Source organism: Lagenorhynchus albirostris, chromosome X, assembly GCF_949774975.1.
Source record: "Lagenorhynchus albirostris chromosome X, mLagAlb1.1, whole genome shotgun sequence".
Classification (NCBI taxonomy): Eukaryota; Metazoa; Chordata; class Mammalia; order Artiodactyla; family Delphinidae; genus Lagenorhynchus; species Lagenorhynchus albirostris.
In genome coordinates, this window is record NC_083116.1 from 106580817 (window position 1) to 106604977 (window position 24161).

Genomic DNA, 24161 nt, shown 5'->3' on the forward strand with positions numbered 1-24161 from the left:
AGTGATGCTTTCAGGACCTAATTAATAAATGGCTTTGTGAAAAAAAATCCTTTGGATTAGCAACACTGGAGTTCTTTGCTTGAATTAGCTACAGGGCCTTCACATATGTTGCTTCCTCTACCTGGCTCCCTGTCCCTTACCTCTCCGCCATAGAATTTTCCATAGTCTTTAATCATTTACTAATTTTTGTGAGTATTTTGTTAATATATGTCTCCCCCAATAGACTACTTTTGTATTTGTTCATTGTTGCCTACCTACCACTGTGGCCTGGTTCACAAAAGGCACTCAAAACTTATTTTTTGAAAAAATATATTATACACACACACATTTTGTGATCTCTTTCTCTGGGGAGTATCTTGTGGGTAATTAATTCTGTTCAGTAATTTAGCACCTTTAAAAGAATATTTTTGTAAGCATTATATTTATAGTCTATATTTCATAGAATGTTTACAGTAAAAAATAAACTTCACAATTAGTTCTTTTGGTTTTAAGTTATGGAAACCTGTTTGAACTAGTTTTAGCAAAAGGTAGTTTCTTAAACGCATATATGGCTATCTCAAACAACCCAAGGGCAGGGTGATGGTGTGAAATGGAGCTTTATCCAAAAACTGTGGAGAAACCAGAATTTGCTCTTCATATCTCAACTCTGCCTCTCATTATATATTTGTTTCGTTCCTTTCCTCCCTCTCTCTCTCCACAGCCCCACCCCCACCGGTAGAATCACTTTTTGGTTCTATTTCTAAAGAACATCAGAAAATATCTACTGCCAACAGCCTGTGAGTTTGCAACATTTCCATTTAAGAGCTCAAAGTTTCACTGGATGATCATTTCCCAGTTCTAACTCTAAAATCCTGAGAATGGACTCAGATTAGCTCAGCCTGGGTCAGGAGCCAACCTCTGGCTATATATCTACAGATGAGGTGGGGTCACTTTGTAAAAATGTGTTTGCTTCCACTGTAACCATTCAAAAGGAGGAGGGAGGAGGAAAAGCCAGTTCCCACGGACATGGGATTGCTGGGAAGGCAAAACCCTGCAGAGGGTTGTATGAAGAAGAAACCTGGTGATCTTTGCCCGCCACTTGCATCAACATCCTTACAGTTACCTTTTATTATGTGTTAATAAAGAAGCAGGCACTGAAGACTTGGTTTGGGGGGGGGGAGAACTGTTGTATCTCAATATGAATAATTTCTGCATTTCAGGGAGAAAAATAATGGAGGCAATGGAGACAGAAATTGAACATTCGGGAAGCAGCCGCATGACCCGATTCATTCTTCTCTATACCTTAAAACTATTTTTCCTTATGCACAATAATATAATGAGATGAGATGTGACAAGATTTTCTGATTATTCCCTTTATGACTATGTTGAATGTGTGATAAATTTAAGATGGAAGTAGGGCTGGGGATATCTTGGGCACTTGGGCATAATATTGGTTAATCTCTTTAGAATATGGTAATAAAGGCAGGCAGCCTTCTTACAAAGGGATTATAGTGGGGACATTTCACAAAGTAAGAGTGGGATGGCCAGAAAAGCTGCCCCTCTGTCCTTTCAAATCAGATGTGAGGATAATCACAGAGATCACTATCTTGGCTTTCCAATGATAAGCAAGGCATCCTGTAATCATTCTATCCCTGATTAACTTTCACTGGTATTGATTTTAAAAGACATTTTTTTCATACAGAAACTAGAAGTGACTTTCAAAGAGAATAAGATCTCTTGGAGAAATGACATTCTCAATAAAAGAATTTTAAAAGAAGTCTCTAAACAAGGACATTGTTCCTACTGGCAAATGATATGACACCCATAGAAACATGGAATTGTATAGTTTGACGATTCCTTAGAGAAATCATGACTAACCCTTTATTTTACAGACATGAAACCTAAAGTTCAATGACAAGGAGACATTTGTCCAAGATTCGAGTATATTCTAGGGAAAATAATCTAAAAAATTGCTATCTAAGTATATTTAATAACAGCTGGTCTAGTGGTAAAAGCAAGTAAGTCTAGCTCAATACATGTATAATCAAATGTAAGAAAAAAATCATGTTTCCATTCAAATAATTAAAATGAAACTTAGGTTCCTTTTATGAGATTCATTCATTTATTTTTTTAAAAAGTACTGTTCTTACAAGTTATATGAAGAACTGTAACATTTTTGCTAAAAGTTTCAAATTCTTAAAATTGAATGAGGTCAATGGCTATTTAGGACAGGGGTCAGCAATCTATGGCCCATGTCTGTGTTTGTAAAAAAAAAAAAAGTTTTATTGGAACACAGCCACGCCTATTCTTTTTTTGCATTGTCTGTGGCTGCTTTTGTGCTGCAAAAGCAGAGCTGAGTAGTTGGGACTAAAACTGTATATCTCACAAGACTAAAATATGTACTATCTGGTCCCTTTAGAAAAAGTCTGCAGATCCCTGTCTTAGGGCACGTTTCCAAATGGCCATCTTGTAGCAGTCATGGTTATTTCATGAATATCAATTAATGCACCTTAACTATTCTAAAACTGTTTCATAGTCAAATGTCATATTGCATGTGCCATGCATATAGGTATCTAGGAATAAAAATAGTCAAGCTTTTCTAGTCATAAACAGTATTCCAATCTCCTACACACTTGTTTCTTGGTATCTGCATAGGTATATGTTTTCGTTTTAGCCTCATGTGGCTTTTATTTTACTTTATTTTTTTAATTGAAGTATACTTGATGTACAATATTATATAAGTTACAGGTGTATAATACAGTGATTCACAATTTTAAAGGGTATGCTCCATTTATAGTTATTATAAAATATTGGCTATATTCCCTGTGCTGTACAATATATCCTTGTACCTTATTTTATACCTAATAGCTTGTATCTCTCAATCCCATACCGCTATATTGCCCCTGCCTCCTTCCCTCTCCCCACTGGCAACCACTAGTTTGTTCTCTATATCTGTGAGTCTGCTTCTTTTTTATTACATTCACTAGTTTGTTGTATTTTTTAGATCCTATAGACTTTATAATGTTGATTTACTTATATTTCTCATATAAGAAAAAATTCTGCAGGCAGCACTTGAAACACATAAACAACGGTTGCCACTATAAAAAATGGATGCCACAGGCACTTATCTATGCCCTGATGATCTTCAGACTATAATTGCACATTTGAAACATTAACAAAAATATTTTAGAAGTCACTTTTCCTAAAAAATGCTTTAGTTTATCATAGCTCTAAAGGAATGTAAAGCAAAGGTAAGAAACCTATGGGCCACATACCCACCTTTTTGAGAAATAATAGAAGACAATCCTTTGTTATTTAAAGGATATAGGTTTGAAAATTAATGACTTAACACTCCAATCCATGAATGTTCTTATCGGTCTCCTACTACGTGGCAAGTTCTAGTTAATAACTGAGGTTATAAAAAGGATAAGATATTATCTCTGCTTTTGAAGCACTGACAGTTTCTTGTACTTTATATTTACTAAGAACTTCTGGGACATTAACTAGCATAGCTATTTTAGTTTATGAAAGCTGCAGCTCAGAATTCCTCTCTAATGAATTCATGTTTGTAGGATGCCAGTATTTTCTAGTTGGTTAAACCAAGTGTTTGTTTTATCACAAAATTATTTCCTGGCACCACATCACAAAAAAACCTTAACTTCATGAAGAATTAAACATACTCATAGCCTTATACTGAAGAGTTTGGGATAATATGGGAATTTGTTTTCTCTGCAACAACATAGCAGAAGAGTTGCTCTATTTCCAAAAATGCCAAGTGGTACATCAAGGTCAAATAAGACTGCTTTCACCAAAGAAATTTATCCTATGTTTGTAACATCACAAATAACTACGAAGAGAACGTCTTTAAAACCATGAGATGTTAGATATGGATGGGATCTTACAAATCATTTTACAGCTTAAGAGTAATAAGTCAACTGAGGTGAGGTCAGAGGCAATTCCATGGTATTTGGAGAAGGATGAGGGGCAAGATACCCCTTGGCCCATGGCTTAGATTGAAGAATTCAAATTTAGATTTGGTATCATTTACAAATGAATTTATATACTCACTCAAAGAGGTACTGATAGAATTGAAAAAAAGATATTCATATTCTTTATATTTGTGTTAAATTACAAGTACATACCAACCACATGGTACAATGAACTGATATTTAAAAAAATTAATCTCACCATTATTCTTTTGAATAGCACAATAGATGTCATTTTTATGGTACGACTTAGTAAGTTACATATGTACATTATGAATATCAATTTGTGGTGGCGGGTCCTGCTGGCCGGTGCCTCCCTCCCGCCTCCTCCTGGCTCGGCTGGCTCCGGATGCCGCCGCCAACGCCGCCTCGCCACTTCTTGGAGCCGCAGCCGCCCTCGGACTAAGAGGTTTTAAAATGGAACACTCTGATGCAGCACCTAGTACCTATTACCAGGCACTGCTCGGCCCCCGAGATCCCACACTAAAAGGATGGTTTCTTCTGGACAATTATATCCCTACTTTGCTCTGCTCCATCCTATAGTTGCTAATTGTATGGCTGGGACCAAAATATATGAAGAATAGGCAGCCGTTCTCTTGCCGGGGGATTTTAGTGGTGTATAACCTTGAATGCACACTGCTCTCTCTATGTTCTGTGAGTTAGTGACGGGAGTATGGGAGGGCCAGTACAACTTCTTCTGTCAGGGCACACGCAGTGGAGGAGAAGCAGACATGAAGATCACCCGCGTGCTCTAGTGGTACTACTTCTCCAAGCTCATCGAGTTCATGGACACCTTCTTCATCTTGCGCAAGAACCACCACCAGATCACAGTCCTGCACGTGTACCACCGCGCCTCCATGCTCAACATCTGGTGGTTCGTGATGAACTGGGTCCCCTGTGGCCACCCTTATTTTGGTGCCACACTTAACAGCTTCATCCACGTCCACATGTACTCGTACTACAGTCTGTCGTCCGTCCCTTCCATGAGGCCGTACCTCTGGCGGAAGAAGTACATCACGCAGGGGCAGCTGCTTCAGTTTGTGCTGACCATCATCCAGACCGGCTGCGGGGTCATCTAGCCGCGCGCCTTCCCTCTTGGTTGGTTGTATTTACAGACTGGATACGTGATTTCTCTGGTTGCCCTCTTCACAAACTTCTATATTCAGACCTACAACAAGAAGGGGGCCTCCCGGAGGAGAGAACACCAGAAGGACCACCAGAACGGCTACGTGACGGCCATAAACAGCCACACCAGCAGCTTTTCTTCCCTGGAAAACAATGTGAAGCCGAGGAAGCAGCATAAGGACTGAGGCCCAAGGGTTGACAGCTTATGAACCACGTCGTCTGATTGTAAGCACGTATGAATTGTGCCCAATGCTAGTTAACAGGTGCTGTAACTAGTCGGCCTACAATAGTGTGACTCATGCAGGACCTCTTCCATCAGTTCCAAACCCCTAGAAAATGTAGACAGATTTTCCAAGTAGGCATAAGAGTTTTAACATTTCTGGGCTCTCACTGACCCTTGCGCTAGACTGTGGAGGGCAAGGTGTTGTAGTACACAACACTGCTGTTGCCTCATTAGTTATAGCATGATAGGTGCTGAATTGTGATTCACAATTTAATAACACTGTAATCCACACTTTTTTTTTTTTTTACTGTAGATCATGCATGTGATTGTAAATTTGTATAATGTTGTTACAGTAGAGAAACACACATGCCTTAAAATTTAAAAAGCAGGGCCCAAAGCTTATTAGTTTAAATTAGGGTATGTTTCAAGTTTTTATTCATTTCTAATAGCTCCGTTCAGAAAACTCAAAGACCATGATTTATGAAACTATCGTGTGACACATAATTTCAAGTGACTTGTACAAGTGAAATCGGCACCTTCAGTTTTGTAATATTGGCTTTAAATCAGGCAGGTTCAAGTCTAGTGGAACAGTCAGTTTAACTTTTTAATAGATCTTTTTTTTTATTGAGTGCCACTATTAATAATGTAAAATGGGAGGGGGGTTCTAAAGCAGTCTTGATGAAACTTCCAATATATATTCTTTGTCTTCAAGATTTTAGGAAGTGTGTAGGATGAGTAGCCCGTTTTAAATTTCAGAAGTGCTAAGTGTTTTTATACAGGAGACAAAGCCCATTTTGCTTTCCACTTGTGAGAGCAGATATATATTTTCCAAGAGAGATGATTAAATGTTTACCATTTGACAGAGTCCCATAGATGAGCAGTGGGGAACTGGTTGCCAGGGTCCAAATTTGGATTGATTTCTGTACTGCTATCTGTTTTGACACAAACTTCTTTTGAAAATGTGCCTAGCTTACCAAAATGAATAAAGGTGGGGAAAGGACCTTAAATTTAAGGTAAAATTAAACAGATAGCTGCAGCATGAGAGAACTGGGAAACTGGATAGAGATGGTTTGTTTAATGTAAATCTAATAGCACCTGTAATTTTTTTTCCTGCTTCGAATCTAAAGATTTGTCTAGAAATACTTGTTTAAAAATAAGACCACTTATCATAAAATCATGTCTCACACCCTAGAGGCGTGATCTAACAGATAAGGACTGCTGTGTGTGTCATTTTAAAGTACTGGAATTTAGCCTCTGAATACCTCCTCCACTGGAGGAAAAAACATTCATCGAACCACTCATGACACATCTGAGAAGGTCGTTGACAATGTATAAATGAATTGGTGGTTTGATATTTATGTAAATATCAGTTTATCATGCTTTAATTTTGCACATTCATATTATAGGGAGCCAGTTGGTTCTCTTAATTAGTCTTGTGGGTTTTCTGTTTGGAAGGAGTCACAGCATCTGTTTACATTTACCTTATCAAATCTAGAATGTATATATTTGTAAGTGTATGTCTTCCTAGGTACTAGCTTGCGAATGTCTTTACATATTTCATTACAGAAACTATAGCATTCAATAGTGTGCTGTCAGAGTGTGCTTTAGCTCATCTGCATATATCCACAATGTTAAATAATGTCTATACATTAATCATTAAAATGTTTTTGATTAAAAAACAATTTGTAACCTTGACTTGGCATGTCATTTTTTTACATTCTAAAAAAAAAAAAAAGTAGACATGGTCTTGAGTTACCTAAGTGTTTAGAAGCCACAGAGGAAGTGGCATGCTAAGGTGGCATGGCCATGAAGGATGAGACTGGAACTAAAGCCTGAGATCCAGATCCAATCTAGCATACAGACCCTGCATTTACGTATATTGGTATTAGGACCCCAATGAAGCCATGTTCTGGTTGAAGTAAGATATTATATCATAATATCCATATCTACCCATCCCTCAACTACAACATACTGCACATAGTAAGTATATGTTAAATGTATGCTTTCTTCATTCACATTGTAACTGACTTCCCCAATAATTTGTAATGAGAAGATATTAAGAATAAATCACTAAGGAAACAATGGATTGTCCGAGGTAAATTATCCAAACCAGATATTTGATCCACTGTTGGATCAAGTATTTGGATCAAATATCAAACCAGATATTTGATCCACTGTTGAAGTTTTGAAAAATGAGAAATACAGGAACACATGTAGGTCTGTGCTATACATTACCCCAAGTGGAGAGCTATTATTATGAGCTTAACTCAGGTCAACTTAGGCCTCAAACCCTACTTTAAATGCCCTTCTTGCAGAGGAACCAAGTATCAAAACTAAAACAAACCAGAAAAACTACTACACTTTGACTGTAAGCATGAATAGCAAGTCTGACACCTTTCTTTTGTTGATTTGAATAATTAATTTTTACTATGATATTGATAGTGTAGACCTGGCCTCACTGTAAAAGATAGAAAAAGGAGGAAAAATACTCATAGCATACATACATAAAAAATATATCCCATTAGGAAAATGGGGAAAATGTATAGAAGAGGGAACTCGACGAAAGATCATGAAAATTTTCAACTTCACTACTGATCAATAAAATATAAATTAAGATTACACAAGATTTCAATCACATTATTTTTTATCATACTTATAAACGGCAAGGATATGGAGAAATAGAAACTCTTAGACAGTACTACTGCATACACAAATCAGAACAACTATTTTGAAGAACAATTTGGAAATATATGTCAAACACGTGCAAGTCTTATTGCTTCATGCCTCCACTTCTAGTTATAGACCCTAGGGAAACACTTATTCTTGAGCATAAAGATGCAGGTACGTGAATGTTCATTACAGTATTGTTCATTATTGCCACAATAACAAGAAACTCTAAATTACCAATCACAATAGATTAATAAAAAATGAGTAATATTTATTCAATGGGCTATTATAGAGCAGTTAAAATGGATGAACTTGAGCTACAGGTATCAAACTTGATACGTATCTAGACATAATGATAAACAAGGGAATGGAATTACTCAGAACAGAATTACAATGGAATACTACACAGCCAGAAAAAGAATGAAATGCTGCCATTTGCAGCAATGTGGTTGGACCTAGACAATATTATGCTTAGTGAAATAAGTTAGAGACAGAAAGGCAAGTACTGTATGATATCACTTATATGTGGAACCTAAAAAATAATATAACTGAAGGTAGATGCAAAATAGAAAGACTCAGATATAGAAAACAAACATGTGGTTACCAAAAGGGAGAGGGAAGGAAGGAGGGACAAAGTAGGGACATGGGATTAATAGATGCAAACTACTATGTATAAAATAGATAAGAAATAGGGATATTATTTATAGCACAGGGAATTATAGCCATTATCTTATAATAAACTATAATGCAGTATAATCTTCAAAAACACTCAATCACTATGCTGTTCACATGAAATAAAATATTGTAAATTAACGATACTTCAATTTTAAAAAAGACATAATGATAAACCAAAAAAGACAAATTTCAGAAGAATAGGTGAGCATAATAGCTTTATATAAACTTTAAAATATGCAAAATTATGCTCTATATTCTTCACATCTATAGGAAGTGAAAACTGTTAAACATGCATGAAAACAAACATCGAATTTAAAATAACAGTTACTTCTGTGGTGAAAGTAGGAAAAGGGAAAAGAAAGAGTACATGGGGAACTTGGAATTTATCTCATGTTTTATTTTCTTTTTATTTAAAGTAAATATGGCAAAATGTTAAGATCTTATAAAGCTGAATGAATGGTGGATACATAAATGTAAATAGTATATCAGTGTTTTCAAACTGTAGGATGATACCCGTACTGTGGGTCTGAAATCACTTTGAAAGATTGAGGCTTATATTTTTAAAAAGAATAAAGTAAAAAAAAATAAGAAATATCAGTGTAAACTGCAGTACATCTAAACAGTGTTTTGTGGATAGCTTGCTTCAGTTATTTGTATAATTATGTATGTATGTAAATGTGATATAAAATAGGTTTTCTTACTCTGAACTTTGGGTAGAAATGTTTTAAAGGTACTGTATTATATTATTCTGTACCATTTCTATCTTTTCAAAATATTTCATATTTAAATTAAAAAAATATATTATTAATCGAAAATACTGGGAATCAGTAGAGTTTTAAAAGACAGCTATAACTTTTAAATCACAGAAAGAATTAGGTCTGTTTAACCACTTATAATGTTAAATATATTTTTAAAAATATTGATATCTCAAAAGGATAGATGAGTCAGTGAACATGAAATTTGAACTAAGAGTCTCTGAGTTACAATTTAATGTTTAGTTCTCTGAGTTAAATTGCTTTTTATAAATCAAAGTTTTTCTAAATCTTAAATCCCATTCAGACATGTTTATTTTGCTGTATTTGAATTAAAGCTTAATATATTGGCATTTTTAAGTTAGTTATCATTTAGGTTTCTTGGAGATGTAACTCTGGAAATGTAATGAGAAATCCTTACATGATGAGTAACCATCAGAAACTAGATTAAGAGAATAAATGAGAAAGCAGGCCAATGACTTTTGACCCTTATATTTATTTATTTTTCTTATTTTTCTCTACTAGGACAGGGTTTCAAAGCCTCCACAATAGCCAATATGCTTGGCCTCTGATACACACAAATTATTTACTCCATTTATGTATCACTTATGTCAGATAGTATGTTAAGTTCTAATAAACTGAGTGGGAGGTGGCAGGGGGAGAAACCTGTATAAAATAGTTCCAAAATGAAGCCCTTATCCTGTGGAAACCTTTCAGAAAATATACCTATGATTTCAAAACTGTGTTTATGTGTCTTTATTGCAGAAGGTATTAACAAAAGCCAGCTCATATACATTTCCATTTAAAGTTTTCTTAGTGTCATTGATACCAGTTGTAAATTATTAAAATTGGAAGATATTGAATGAAATCAAGACAACTACAGACTATATTGGCATTAGTTAGCATATCCTTGGCATCTAAATTTATCTATTCTAATAAGCTATATAACGCACAGAAACACAATTGTAAAATGCTTTTGTAGTAACAAAATGTATTTATCGCTGAATTTATACCTTTGGCACTCAAAAAAGTTGCAGATGGGCCATAATTCATAGGGTCTATATATCTTCCAAATTTGTTTGTTTGCTTTATTCATGTCTGCTGCTTTCAAAAAGGATTTTGAGATAGACTGTAATAAAAGGCCCATGCAATAGGCTTGTTGACCGGAAGATAAATTATCTAAAGCATTACAGTAAGGAAGAGAAGAAATGGTTATTGAGGGGGTGGGTGAAGAACATATAATTATACAATAGTATTAACTAGAATAGTTACTTTAATTATCTACTAAATTTAGCCTGTACTTCCTGGAAGTCAAGACAAATTTTTAAAAATCAGTATGAATCCTATATGTCTAGTTGTAGTTAATCAGGATAGATAAATTCGAGTTTTAAATCTAAGGGACACAACTTTTTAAAAAAAAATCATGAATTTTTCCATAAGGAACACTCAACAACATAATGGATGACATTTTGAGTATTCAATGGGGTTTTAGAGAAGTCATTGAAACAGTCTTCCCTTGACCATGTTGTATGTCAAACCGGGATAAAAAGCTAAAGGGGGGCTTCCCTGGTGGCGCAGTGGTTGGGAGTCCGCCTGCCGATGCAGGGGACACGGGTTCGTGCCCCGCTCCGGGAAGATCCCACATGCCGCGGAGCGGCTGGGCCAGTGAGCCATGGCCACTGAGCCTGCGCGTCCGGAGCCTGTGCTCCGCAACGGGAGAGGCCACAACAGTGAGAGGCCCGCGTACCGGAAAGAAAAAAAAAAAAAAAAAAAAAAAAGAAAGCTAAAGGGGATCTTGTTTGTGTAGCTCAGCAGGCTGTATATTACAGATCTACAATGATTCCATCTGTAATAATTTATAAGTTTGGCAGCTAACATACTTGAGGAAAAAATATTGTTTGAAACAACCTTGGTAGACCAAAGGGGGTGGATTATTTGAGAAAATGGATACTTCAGATGAGAAGAATGTTTTTGTTACCTAGTATGGTAAACTGAATATTGGCCCCCAAGAGCCAGGTCCTAATCCCTGGAATTTGTGAATGTCACTTTATATGGCAAAAGGAACTTTGCGGATACAAGGAAGTTAAGGATTGTGAGATGGGGAGATTATCCTGGATTATTCAGGTGGTCCCTAAATTTAATCATAAATCTCCTTTTGAGAAGGAGGCAGAGAGATCTGACTACAGAGATAGAAATCAGTGGGTTACTGATGCAAGATGCTATGCTGCTGGTTTTGAAGATGGAAGAAGGGACAAAGGAATGTAAGAAATGTAGCTCTAGAAGCTCGAAAAGGCAAGGAAATTGATTCTCTCCTAGAGCTTCCAGAGGAATGATAGCCCTACTGACACCTTGATTTTGGTCCAGTAAAACTGATTTTGGATTTCTGACTTCCAGAACTTAAAGAGAATAAATGTATATTGTTTTATGCCACCAAGTTTGTGTTAAGTTGTCACAGCAGCCACAGAAACTAGTCTACCTAGGATAACATGAAAAATATCTTTACCAAAATAAAACATTTTAAAGTATCATATGCCATAGGATACTGGCCCAGTGTTACAGTCTGAACGTTTGTGTCCCCCCCAAATTCATATGTTGAAATCCTAGTGCCCAATGTGATGGTATTAGGAGATAGGACATTTGGGACGTAATTAGGTCATGAGGGTGGAACCCTGATGAATGAGATTAATGCCCTTAAAAAGAAGACCTAGAGAACTATCATGTCCCTGCCACCATGTGAGGACACAGGAAGAGGTCTGCAGCGTGGAAGAGGGCCCTCACACAACAATTCTGGCACCCTGAACTAGGACTTCTAGCCCCCAAAACTGTGAGAAATAAACTTCTGTTATTTATAATCTACCCAGTCTATCATATTTTTACACACAGAATGCAAGGAAATCAATTGCTGATTGCTTGGGGGTGGGGTTGAAAACTTACAGGCTAATCAGCGTTTTTAAATCTAATATTAAAATCCTAAGAGGATAATTTCAGGGCTAGTTATGAATTTTCTGGTTTTTCTTATGTATTTTAGATAATATTTGCAGTGTTCTCTTATTGCATTTTTGGTAACATTTTCAGTATTCTCTGGGAAATTAAGTAAAAGGCTCACTCTAGAATATAAGGCCCAGTGGGAAAATAGGGCCTCTTCCTCCTCTCTGGGTTGAAGGATTGGATCTTATTTGTAATTTACAAAATCTGTGGTTTGCAGAGCAGCTGAACCAACAGGAGGCAACACCATTCTTATTTGAAAGCTGATTTCCTTTAGTAAAGCGTCAATACTGGGTGTGACAACATAGACAAGAAACAACAGTTCTTCAACTGACAATACTATATTAGTGGGGATCCAGGCTGTGAAGCAGACTACCTGGAGTATTTTTCCTTAAATTACTGATACAAACCACTTTAGGAGCTCTAAAGAAACAAATCGACCAGGGCATAAGCCTAGAGCGTCCTGCCCTGTTTTTCAAGAGGCTGAAGCAGGGTTGCCCAGTGCAGACATGAGAGCTTTAGAGTTTAAAAAAAATGAGGGAGCCAGCAGGATGAACCCAGAAAGTCTGATGTATCAAGCCTCTAGTGAAAGCTTCTCTGGTGGCTGGCTGTGAAATGCAGAAATTCAAGCTGTATAGCTGAGTTTCCCCCGGATGTTGGCTGTTTGCTAATGCATGATAACCAGCAGCTCCTGACTTAGATGAACTCCCCACTGACTGCTAGAGATTGCCATCATTAGGGACCTTGCTTCCTCTGTGTTCCCAGAGGACTCTGCATCTACTCCTGCACATTTTCACACTGCACTGAAGTTATTCATTTATCTGTCTCTTCCACATGCATCTTGGCTTATTTCTTTTTGTGTCTCTAGCACCGGCATAGTGCCTAGTATTTAGAAAAAGCTGAATAAATGTTTGCTCTATGAATGAATGGAAGGAAACTCCGGATAAGTCTTCTGACAAAATCATTAGCCAGGATCTTTAAATTCTAGGAATCTTGAGGCTGATGGGGAATTTGACAATGCAGGGATCAGGTTACCACTTGAACCCACATCAATCTTGGCATCACTAAAAGTGATAATCAGACACTAGGGAGTCACTGCTACATGCTCCTGTAAACCCTATTGAAGTTCTTCTACTTTACTGGGATTGCTTGGACTGGAAGATCTATGCGGACAGGCACTTATTTTTACTCATTTTGATATTAGAAGAATATAGAATAGTGCCTAACATATAGGTGATCCTTAAACTGTTATCCAATGAGTGAGTAAGCTTAGAGGACAGAGTTGAGAAGGTAGAGACGGATGATAGGGAAATCAGAAAATAAGTGCTTATAACAGTCCGAGTATAAGGGACAATACCTGGTTTGGACTTTGCCACCCTCAACAGAGTTCCCCAGTATTGCTTCCAGTGGCAAACACGCCTTTCAGGGGCTCTGGAGTGGATTTTCCTGCTGTATATCCACTCCCCTGGCCTGGCTTCCCTCAAGAATCCCTCCTGGATCTTCCAGTTGTGCCCATTCATTTTGTTCCCTCCAAATCAGGGCTCTGATGGGCCTCTAGTGACCCTGAATTAGCATAACATAACATGACGCATTGTACCACTAACATTGATAGCTATAAGAGTACAAGAATAAACCAGGAATTCTGAAGACTCCCCTTCTTGCCCATCTCCTGGACTCCCAAAAGAACTATCTCAGAAAATTTACTTCCAACCTGTCTCCATCTCAGAGCAATGGTGACACTCTGATCACTGTGGCCTCACCCACAAAGATGAGTTCTCTCACCTGCTCCAGCATCCACAGTGATACTTTTGTAGGGACCCTGTCTCCTGTTCCTACTGAAACTATTTGAATATGTGGTCTCCAGCATTTAATGATCTCTGCAAACTCCAATGAGCCTCACTCATTGGAGGGCCCCCTTAATACCCATCTATTCAAAGTACATCACTCATTGCCCACAATCTAGCAGTAAGACCAAGTGCACAGATAGGATGCTGGAATACATTTTCCACAGATACAATTCCTAGGTTCCCTCCCCACACCTCTACTTCAAGAACTCTCCCAGAACCTCCCTCTCCACACTTCCATCCTTGAGTAGTGCTTGACTATGAGAGAGAAACAAAAGTATTTAAATTCATGTTATTTTTATATTATTAAAATGCTATGGTACATAACATTTTGTGTATATACTATTTATGCTTACTCATTTGTTTTTCTTCAAGTTGGATCGAAAGACTTTCCAATTCCTAAGATTTGTAAGCAGCACATATTTTTGGTGGAAGTGGTGTTCTGTTAAACCATACAGAGTAACTCTTTGGAAAAGTCATAATATCAAGCAAGGCCACACTACACTTTTTTTCTCTGGCAGGAGAATTAGATTTACAACCACACTGCTTTTCCTATTTTTGCCCTTGTGCAGATACATTTAGAAGAGCTGTATAATATGTGCTTTTTTAAAACACATATATTTTTAGCATTCACTAAAAAAATGAACGATACCATAAAATCTTAGTCTTTAGATATCTGGAGGTAGGGATTAACTCCGTAGAGCACTCTTCTGTCCATCTGTGTGTGCATACTCCAACAAGTATTTTGGAATTCTGAGAACTCTGCAAATGATGTTATCATGCAGAATATTCTTGAGAAAAGATTTCCTTTGTTTCATTAAAAAAAAACTTCTGTCGACTTAAATAACAGACATAGTCTATTCTGATCTATTCTTTTTTTTTTTTTTTTTCTTACAGTAACCATTTTTTGCTGTGCAGACACTACTGTTTGCTCAGAGGAAAACCAGGTATTTGTTCAGGCAGCTTTCAAAGGAAAGAACGTACTTTTTTTTTGCTCCTTTCCTAGTTGTCTGGACTAATATTAACTTCATGTGTAAATAAAAGGAGAAGGTGAGTCTATTTTGTGTTTTACTTTTTTTTACTAATGAAAGAAAATGTGATGCAATGTCCCTAACTCAGCCGATTAATAAGTATTTCCTATTCAGAATCTGCAGAAGAATTTTTTTTTTTTGCAGAAGAATTTTAAGGGAGTCAAATAGTTTCCAGAGTTTTATTCAGTTCTTTAAGCTCTAAATACTATAAAATAGAAATTATTTTAGAATAGCCACTTTTTAAATAGTCAAAACTACTTTTCAAAATCTTGAACGCTTTCATCATTATTTCCACTTCATTGGGCCACAGAAGCACCAAAGGGAGCTGTCGCAATAGAGGTTTGTGCACACCAGAGTCTCAACTGGGACACAGATATTACCTTGAGAATCTGGCAGTTTGCCTAAAAATTGGAAGTTTTAGCAAATAAGGCAAGTAGACCATGGGCAGTGCGTGTGCGTTTGTTAGCTGCTGTAATTATTCCAGGTGAGTTCAGTCTCTAAGAAGATCCTTGACCCTAATTTTGAGCCTAAAAGATGACAAATAAGTGCTTGATAACACAGTTAACATAGTATTTTAAAAATCGATCTCTTCTGTCGTGTCCTACCATGTCCAAAGTTTCCCTGATCAAATAAGCCTATTGCCCCTTTTAGCTCTATCATTTATAGCAAACTTTGTTGTTGTTCTTAAATTTATGATTTTTCATTGCCCTCCTAGGCAGATAGTTGATGGTAAGAGTCTTTTTTTCTTTTTCTTTTGTTTTCTGCTGCAAATAAGAACACTATTAAGCAATTTGGGGAGGGAGCAAATAGGTACTGAATTATTAAGACAGAACGTGAGAAGGAGCCAAATAGCCTTGCATAAGAAATGCTGAGGGAAGAGGGGACAAACTAGGGGTATGGGATTAACAGTCAGACTACTGTGTATAAAAGAGATAAGCGACAAGGATATATTGTATATAGCACAGGGAATTATAGCCATTATCTTGTAATAACTTATAATGGAGTATAATCTGCAAAAATGCCGAATCACTATGCTGTACACCTGAAACTAATATAATACTGTATATCAACTATACTTCAATAAAATAGATAGGTAGGCAGACAAAAATGTTGAGAGACTGAAGTCCTCAGAGGAAGAGCAAGTACGTGGATTTGAATATTTTGGCCTGTTCTATCCAAAAGGGTAGTCACCAGCTACTTGTAGCTATTAAGCACTTGAAATGTGGATGGATTTCGAAGACAGTACAACAAAAGATTGTAAAATAGCTCATCAATAAATTTTTATGATATCACATGTTGCAATGGCAATATTTTGGAAATACTTGGTTAGAAAAATATATTATTAAAATTAATTTCACCTGTTTTTTTACTTTTACTATAACTATGATATTTAAAATCACATATTGTGACTGGCATTACAATTCTATTCGATAGTGCTGATTTAAAAAAAATCACTTCAGAAAGAATGAGTAAAAGAAATTTTAAGCCAATTAACTAGAGGTTTAAAATAGTCAAATTAACAGAGGTATATGTTGAATTTAAAAGCCAATAAATAATGAATACACATTCCCTGAGGGCAGGAACCTAGTGTGTCATATTCATCTGCACATTCTCAGCACCTAGCACAGTTTCTGTCACGTACTAAGTACACAGCAAATAAATGCATGAATAATGAATCACTCAAATTAGAATTATGAAATAAGTAGAGAGAAAGTGTTAGTTTGAGTGTCACCAAATATTTTTTAAAGAACTGTATTAAGGTCCTTACATACTTCCTAACCAAAAAGAAATTCTTCAGTAATAATTAAGGCTCTCTATTGGTAAAGTGCACAATCAACTTAGGAACAAGTTTCAGAAACTTACTAGTGACTTTCTTTTTTAACACATACTACAGAAGGGAGGTGAATGGAGGAGTGTCAGTCTGGGATCTGCTGGTTCCTTTTTAGTGAAATTTGCTACCATACAACATAGGAATGGAACTAAATATCGTGCCCTTTCACTACAGGTTTAACACACTTTTTTTCCCCCAAAAGTTTCTAAATCTAGCATTGATAGATGGGCTTCAGGGACACATATATCCTCCAAAAATGTGTGCAAAATTGTACTTGTGCAAATGTATGTTTTGGGGAGAGAATACTATGGCTGTCATCAAAGGGGTCCAATGACAATAAACATATTACCCAGCCACTGCTCTACTGCAACATTAAATAGGATCAGGGTGAAAGTAAGATAATGACATCTTGTTTTGGTTTCAACATTAGGGAAAGTTATCCTTTGGCTGGAAAGCACTGGATCCTTTTCTGTTTTTCACACATTACCCAAGAGGTTTGACTTTCTAGAACTTTTCTTAGAGATTTCAGGTAGCCCGATCAACATTTTAAAACACTGTAAAATATTCTAAAAAGACAAAAATAATTTAACAGCTATAAAAATGTTTGAAAATGCAAATCAATGTATTGTTTACTGGAGACATAGTATTTTTGGAATCAATTTTGGCCACGATGAAAAATTTTAAAGTAGATCCCAAACATCTTTAAAAGTGTTCCTCTGCCCATACCACCAATCATCCTAATGAAATCAGTATCTGTTTTCTTACTGGCATTTAGCTTCCTTACTTTCTAAGTTAGGCTCTATCAGGGTCGGCTCTGAATATATTAAATACAGGTAAATCTTATGATTTGATACAAAGGAGGAATGAGATGCCTGCCCAGCCTTTGCTCCCCTCTTTTCTGATAATAGGTCGCCAAGTCTCTTTTGGAAAATTACCTCTTACTCACTGGAGAGAGTCTTAATGAGAAGCCAAGAAGTTCACTTTAGACCCACCCTCGACACATACTTCAAGAAGAATGTGTGGCTCAAGCTCTGGCAATCAGGCTTTTTCTTCAGACTGAACTCTTACAAACAGAATGCAACAGAAAAATGAAAAATGGTGGGATTTCATTCATCCCGGTGGTCAGACCCTGAGGATCCTAGGAGGTTCTCGTACTTAGATCCCCAGAGCTGCTCTGTCTCTGAATCTTTCTTAAATCAGATTCTTATGCTTTTCCTTTAATTTCCAGTAAATTCAGTGGTAGACAGTGGCTCTTTATAAAGTGGATACATAATCTGAGACTAGTAATTTACTTATTCCTCAAAGGTAAAAAAGAAAAGAAGCTGAACATCTCTTCTCCATGAACTACTGAGGGCTCAAAATACTGATCTATCCAGGAAGACTTTATTGTGTCATTTGAGACATGTGAAACATTAAAAAACAGTAAGTTGATTTACACTGAAGGCCAACTGACTCTGAGTTAAAGAGGTACACTGATGAGAGGATCATGAGGTCTGGGGTAGCCCAGAAAGATATAAGATGGGATGTGACCCAAAACTCACAAAAAGGGATAGATTTTGAGAAAACTGATATGAGAGAAGGACAATTCAGGTGGGGAACAGCTTGACCAATTACACAGAGGAAACCTATCCAATTGGCCACTAGAGAGAGTTTGTATATGAGAGAGCTAGGAATAAAGTTGGAACAGTTTGAAGACACTCAAAAGCCATGCTAAAATGTTTGGGCTGTATTGTGCAGGCAATAGAGAATCTGTGTAATCACTTTAATGTGTAAAATAGCTTGACCCAGGGCAAAATTGGATGCAGGGTGGGCAGGTATGGGATTTCCATAATACCTCACATTTTAGGTGGAAAGGAAATGGAGCAGGATGGTGGTGATGAAAATGAATTACCTGATGCGAGAAATCACGCAAAGGGAGAGTCCATAAGATTTGATAAATGGCTGAACTGATATGGAAGGGAGAGGGTTCGACCAATCAAACCATGATTCCAAGGTTATCAGCATAAATTATGGAAAAGCAATAATACTTTGAACTTGGTAGTCCAAGGAAGAAACTATTTTGATAATTATGTGTATGTAATTTCCTTTTTCTATATGCCCTTTTTGATATGTATAAGGGGAACTGCTGAAAGGCAGCTCACACTTCAAATACCAAGGAAGCTAATACACCACTCCTACTGCTGAATATTTGTCCCTTTTATTTTGAGAAGTTGATTGAAGATAATTTCCCATCCTTCCTACCTTTCTTCCTTCCTTTCTGTTTTTAGAAACTTCCTTTGATGGTGTCAGGAGCTACTCTATCCCTAAAACTTAATAAGAATATTTTTACAGGTACCTACTTTTGGCTAAAGCAACAGGCTTCCCTGATCTGGGCTACTTCTGGGACTAACCTTTAAGTGGCCTGGCAGCTCCCACCTTTGCTTTTGTGGAACCCAGCTGCCATGCTATTAGGAAGTTTAGGCTATCCTGCTGAAGAGAGAGGCCACATGGAGGGGACTTAGAGGGAAAGACATGATGTGGAAAGTGGGGCCATCTTAGACCTTTCAGCCCAGTCTAGCCTCCAGCTGAAAACAGCTGCACGACTCTAGAGCCCACACCAAGTGGAGCAGAAAAACTACCCAGTCTATGCACAGAATTCTCAAATATTATAGACCTTCATTGTTTTAGCTACTATATTTGTGAAGTAATAGAAAACTGAAACAGAAAGGTTGAGTTTGAGGTGTCTCTGAGATAGTTAGGCAGCGATCTCCAGCTGTAAGAAGCGCATAGAGAAACTGGAAATACAGATTTTGAAGCTATTCACTTAAAGATGATGAATAAAGTCAGGAACACGCAAGAGATTATCTATCACAAGAGTATAAAATGAAATGAGGAAGGAGTCTAGGCCAAACTCTCATAAGGAAAGAAGAATATGGCTCATATGGAATGAGACAACAAATGAGAAAGAAGAAGAGCCAGAAAAACAGAAAAAATGTGCAATCACTAACGCCCAGAGAAGGGTCCCATGACGGAGAAACACGAACTCCTGTGATGAATGTTGCCAAGAAGTATGATGACAGGATCCAGTTTATATACAGAATGAAAAGTGCCTCCAAGAGGTTTAATATCATTAACATCATCTAGAGAGTTAATTTCCTCAAGGAAATTATTTGATGCCATGTCATTAACCTATCCATGATATACCCATTTCACCTTTCACCAAGTAAATGCTTATTCATATTTGATTTTAAACACAATCATTTCAAAACAGAAAATGAACAAGCACAGAGACTTACAGTTTTAAATTAATTGCAAGGGCATGAATAATTGGAAGGTTGTCTATATATTGTAAGGCTCATTGTGATCCCTTTGTTGGCTCCCAAACTGATCGATAGAGACTGGAAAATTGTAGCACTGGCTTACTGGGTATTTAATTATCATTACTTCCATGATAATTATGTATAATTCATGCCATAACACTGTGCACGTTACATGGAAGGTATGATCCAGTGGAGTAACGAGGGTATTGGACTGCTGAAGTGGATCATATTTTACAATCTCCTTCTTCTATCTGATAAAGTTAGTCTCAGTAAAACCCATGTAATAATCAGTAGTAGTCATTTTCTCAATTTGTTCTTTAGTGTCAAAACAATAAAAAGGAAAAAATTTCAATTATAAAGATATTTTTCAAATTCAGTAACATATTTCATGTATCAAAGATATACCCTTTCCAAACAAAAACATTACTCCGTGTAGTTCACACTCTGCTTCCATGTTTTAAATTTTAAACACAAACAAAAACTCTAAGGGGTCATATATAATGTCAAAATTGAAGGAATTCAAGTTCTATTTGTTGATCTTTACAATCACTGTCCCATCACTGTTTAAATCAAATCTCCTATTTAAATAAAGAAATATCAAGTACCACTGGACTGGACAAAGCAACTTTTTCCAAAGTCAGCTCAGACGGTTCTAAACTATTACAAATTTACTCTAGAAATAAATGCATTGTAGCTGAGACTGTATGTTGGGGATCTAATATGTAACTTGGAGGTCTTTGAGTTAACTGCTACGTAGAATTAAACATTTATTGAAGGGTAAGTAATACAAATGTGTTAATCTGAAGCATACATAAATATTAAACACAGCACAGCAGTAGCCACATCAATTGTTTAGAAATTAGATCAACAAAATATTTTGGGTGGAAGAAATATTTTATCACAGACACTGTTTAGAATTGCTGGTACATGAAGATAATAAAAAATCAGAACAAATTCTAGTCAATGTTTGTTTCTAAATTATTCTATAGACACTTTACTTCCTCATTGCCAACCCATTAGGACTGCTGTCCATCACATCCCACCCCATGATTCACAGATATGAATTGATTTAACATTTGGATTTCATTGTTAGCCTTTCATTTTGTCCCTGAAATTCCATTGTGCTACATGAATGAAATTTGACAAGAAATTCAAAATTTTGTTGATGCATTTCTGGGCATAACTTATAGTGGAAAACCATAAAAACTCTTTTGCAATGTTTTTTCTTAAATACTCAGGAAAAGACAAATTGGGGGGATAGACTTCATGGAAAATTAAGAGGAAAAAGATATTTAGAGGTGATCATTTCCATGTCAGATGAGTTATGAAACTGTGCAAAATAGAATTAGATTATAATTTTATATTTTCCATCCTCCAAATCCATCTATTCATTCATTTAACAAACTTTTAACTGTCTCTTCCATGCCTTTCTCCGTGCTAGGTGTTGGGAAATAAAAAATATCTTGTCAATTAACATTCTACATAACTTTTCCCTTGAAACAACATTACATATTTAATACATTTTAAGGTTTTTTGATGGAAGTCTTTGCAAAATATATACTTCTCAGTCTTTAATAAAAGGATAGTTTAACTTTTCTCTTTATGTGTCAAAGTCATCATTATGAGCATCTATTTTGTGTATTTTGGTACAATTCTATGTCTCCCAGCTCTTTGCCTTTTTAGCCTCTCCTTCCTTCAAAGATAGCCTTTCAGCTTCCACATCTCCCGCTGTCATGTGCTTGCCTTTAATAGCCTGATGTTAATCTTAAGGTTTCCTGGTTTGAAAGTTCTATGTGTAGGGAAGCTAGGCAAGCAAACTTCTTAAAAAGTTTACTGGTGAATAATAGTCAATAACAATGAGTGAAGCTGTAACATATAAAAGTCTATGATCCAAGTATAGGTAGATATCTGTCAGAAGGTTATAAATTACAAGAAAAAGAAAACTCCAATTCAACTACTTTTAAAAAATAAGAGGAAGTTATTAACACACAGAAATATAAGTCCAGTCTGCTATCTTCAGCCTTATTCACCTGTTGCCTGCCTCCCAGATGCAGGATGGCTATGCAGGATATTCATTTGGGAATCCTGACTCGCAAAGTTCTGGGCAAAATAAAATCTCTATAAATACCAATTTCTTAAAACTCATACTAATAATATAGAGTAGATTTCATAAACATTCTTAAATAACTAATTAACCATCATATCTGAATTTGATTATAACCATTGTACTAAATTATCAAAAACCATAATAATCTTTAGCATTCATTCACAAATGATGATTATATGACGTGAACTCAGAGTAGTCTTTAAAAGTACAAAGTAGCAACTCTTTTGATGTGACAATTCTGAGGCTCATCAACCGTAACATAACAAATAAACATAGTTATTTCCATAACATCTTTTTCCATAAGGCAAAAGAACAAATCTCTGTGATTTCTCCAGGGGCCCTGTGGGAAATCTTAAAGAAAGATTTAGATGTGAAAGTTTCTGTGAAACTTTCATACTTTTTATTCCATTTTTCAGCAAGGATTTGATTCGGGGAAGGCAAAATTCAAAATTTGACAGATCTGAGCACTTCAGATGAGATCAGGTATGCCTGAGAACATGAATGGTTGTGACTTGGCTATCTATTAATCGAAGTGACACTCAACACTTTCAGAAATGAAGAACATTTGTTGTTTCTTTTATGTTGAGGAGAACACTCAAGGACATGACAAAGTCAGAAACACAGTGTAGAATGTCATTCTGGTGAGATACGGAACCTTTGCTATTTGGGAAAATTAGCCTCTGAGGTAAAGAGCAAACTTTTACAACCTCTTATTAAGAGCGGCCAAAGACAGGAGGAGCTTCAAGATGGCAGAAGAGTAAAAAGTAGAGATCACCTTCCTCCCCACAAATACATCAGAAATCCGTGTACATGTGGAACAACTCCTACAGAACACCTACTGAACGCTGGCAGAAGACCTCAGACCTCCCAAAAGGCAAGAAACCCCCCACGTACCTGGGTAGAGCAAAAGAAAAAAGAAAAAACAGAGACAAAAGAATAGGTACGGGACCTGCACCAGTGGGAGGGAGCCGAGAAGGAGGAAAGCTTTCCACACACCAGAAGCCCCTTCACGGGCAGAGACTGCGGGTGGCGGAGCGGGGGAGCTTCGGAGCCGCGGAGGAGAGCGCAGCAACAGGGGTGCGGAGGGAAAAGCTCAGAGATTCCCGCACAGAGGATGGGTGCCGACCGGCACTCACCAGCCTGAGAGGCTCGGGTGCTCACCTGCCGGGGCGGGCGGGGCTGCGAGCTGAGGCTTGGGCTTCGGTCAGGGAGAGGACTGGGGTTGGCGGCGTGAACACAGCCTGAAGGGGTCAGTGCGCCACAGCTAGCCGGGAGGGAGGCCGGGAAAAAGTCTGGACCTGCCTAAGAGACAAGAGACTTTTTCTTCCCTCTTTGTTTCCTGGTGCGCGAGGAGAGGGGATTAAGAGTGCCGCTTAAAGGAGCTCCAAAGACGGGAGCGAGCCGTGGCTAAAAGCGCGGACCCCAGAGACAGGCATGAGACGCTAAGGCTGCTGCTGCCGCCACCAAGAAGCCTGTGTTCACGCACAGCTCACTCTCCACACCTCCCCTCCCGGAGCCTGTGCAGCCCACCACTGCCAGGGTCCCGTGACCCAGGGACAACTTACCCGGGAGAACACACGGTACACCTCAGGCTGGTGCAATGTCATGTCGGCCTCTGCTGCCGCAGGCTCGTCGCGCACTCCGTGCCCCTCCCTCC

The 24161-nt window shown here is 37.3% G+C and overlaps 1 protein-coding gene and 1 pseudogene across 1 annotated transcript in view; one reads left to right on the forward strand and one right to left on the reverse strand.

Annotated features, from left to right (window-relative positions):
* IL1RAPL1 (interleukin 1 receptor accessory protein like 1) overlaps positions 1–24161 on the reverse strand; it is a 651888-nt gene that overhangs the window by 326925 nt on the left and 300802 nt on the right. The gene's annotated exons all lie outside the window — the stretch shown is intronic.
* On the forward strand, positions 4325–5275 carry LOC132513564 (elongation of very long chain fatty acids protein 5-like; annotated as a pseudogene).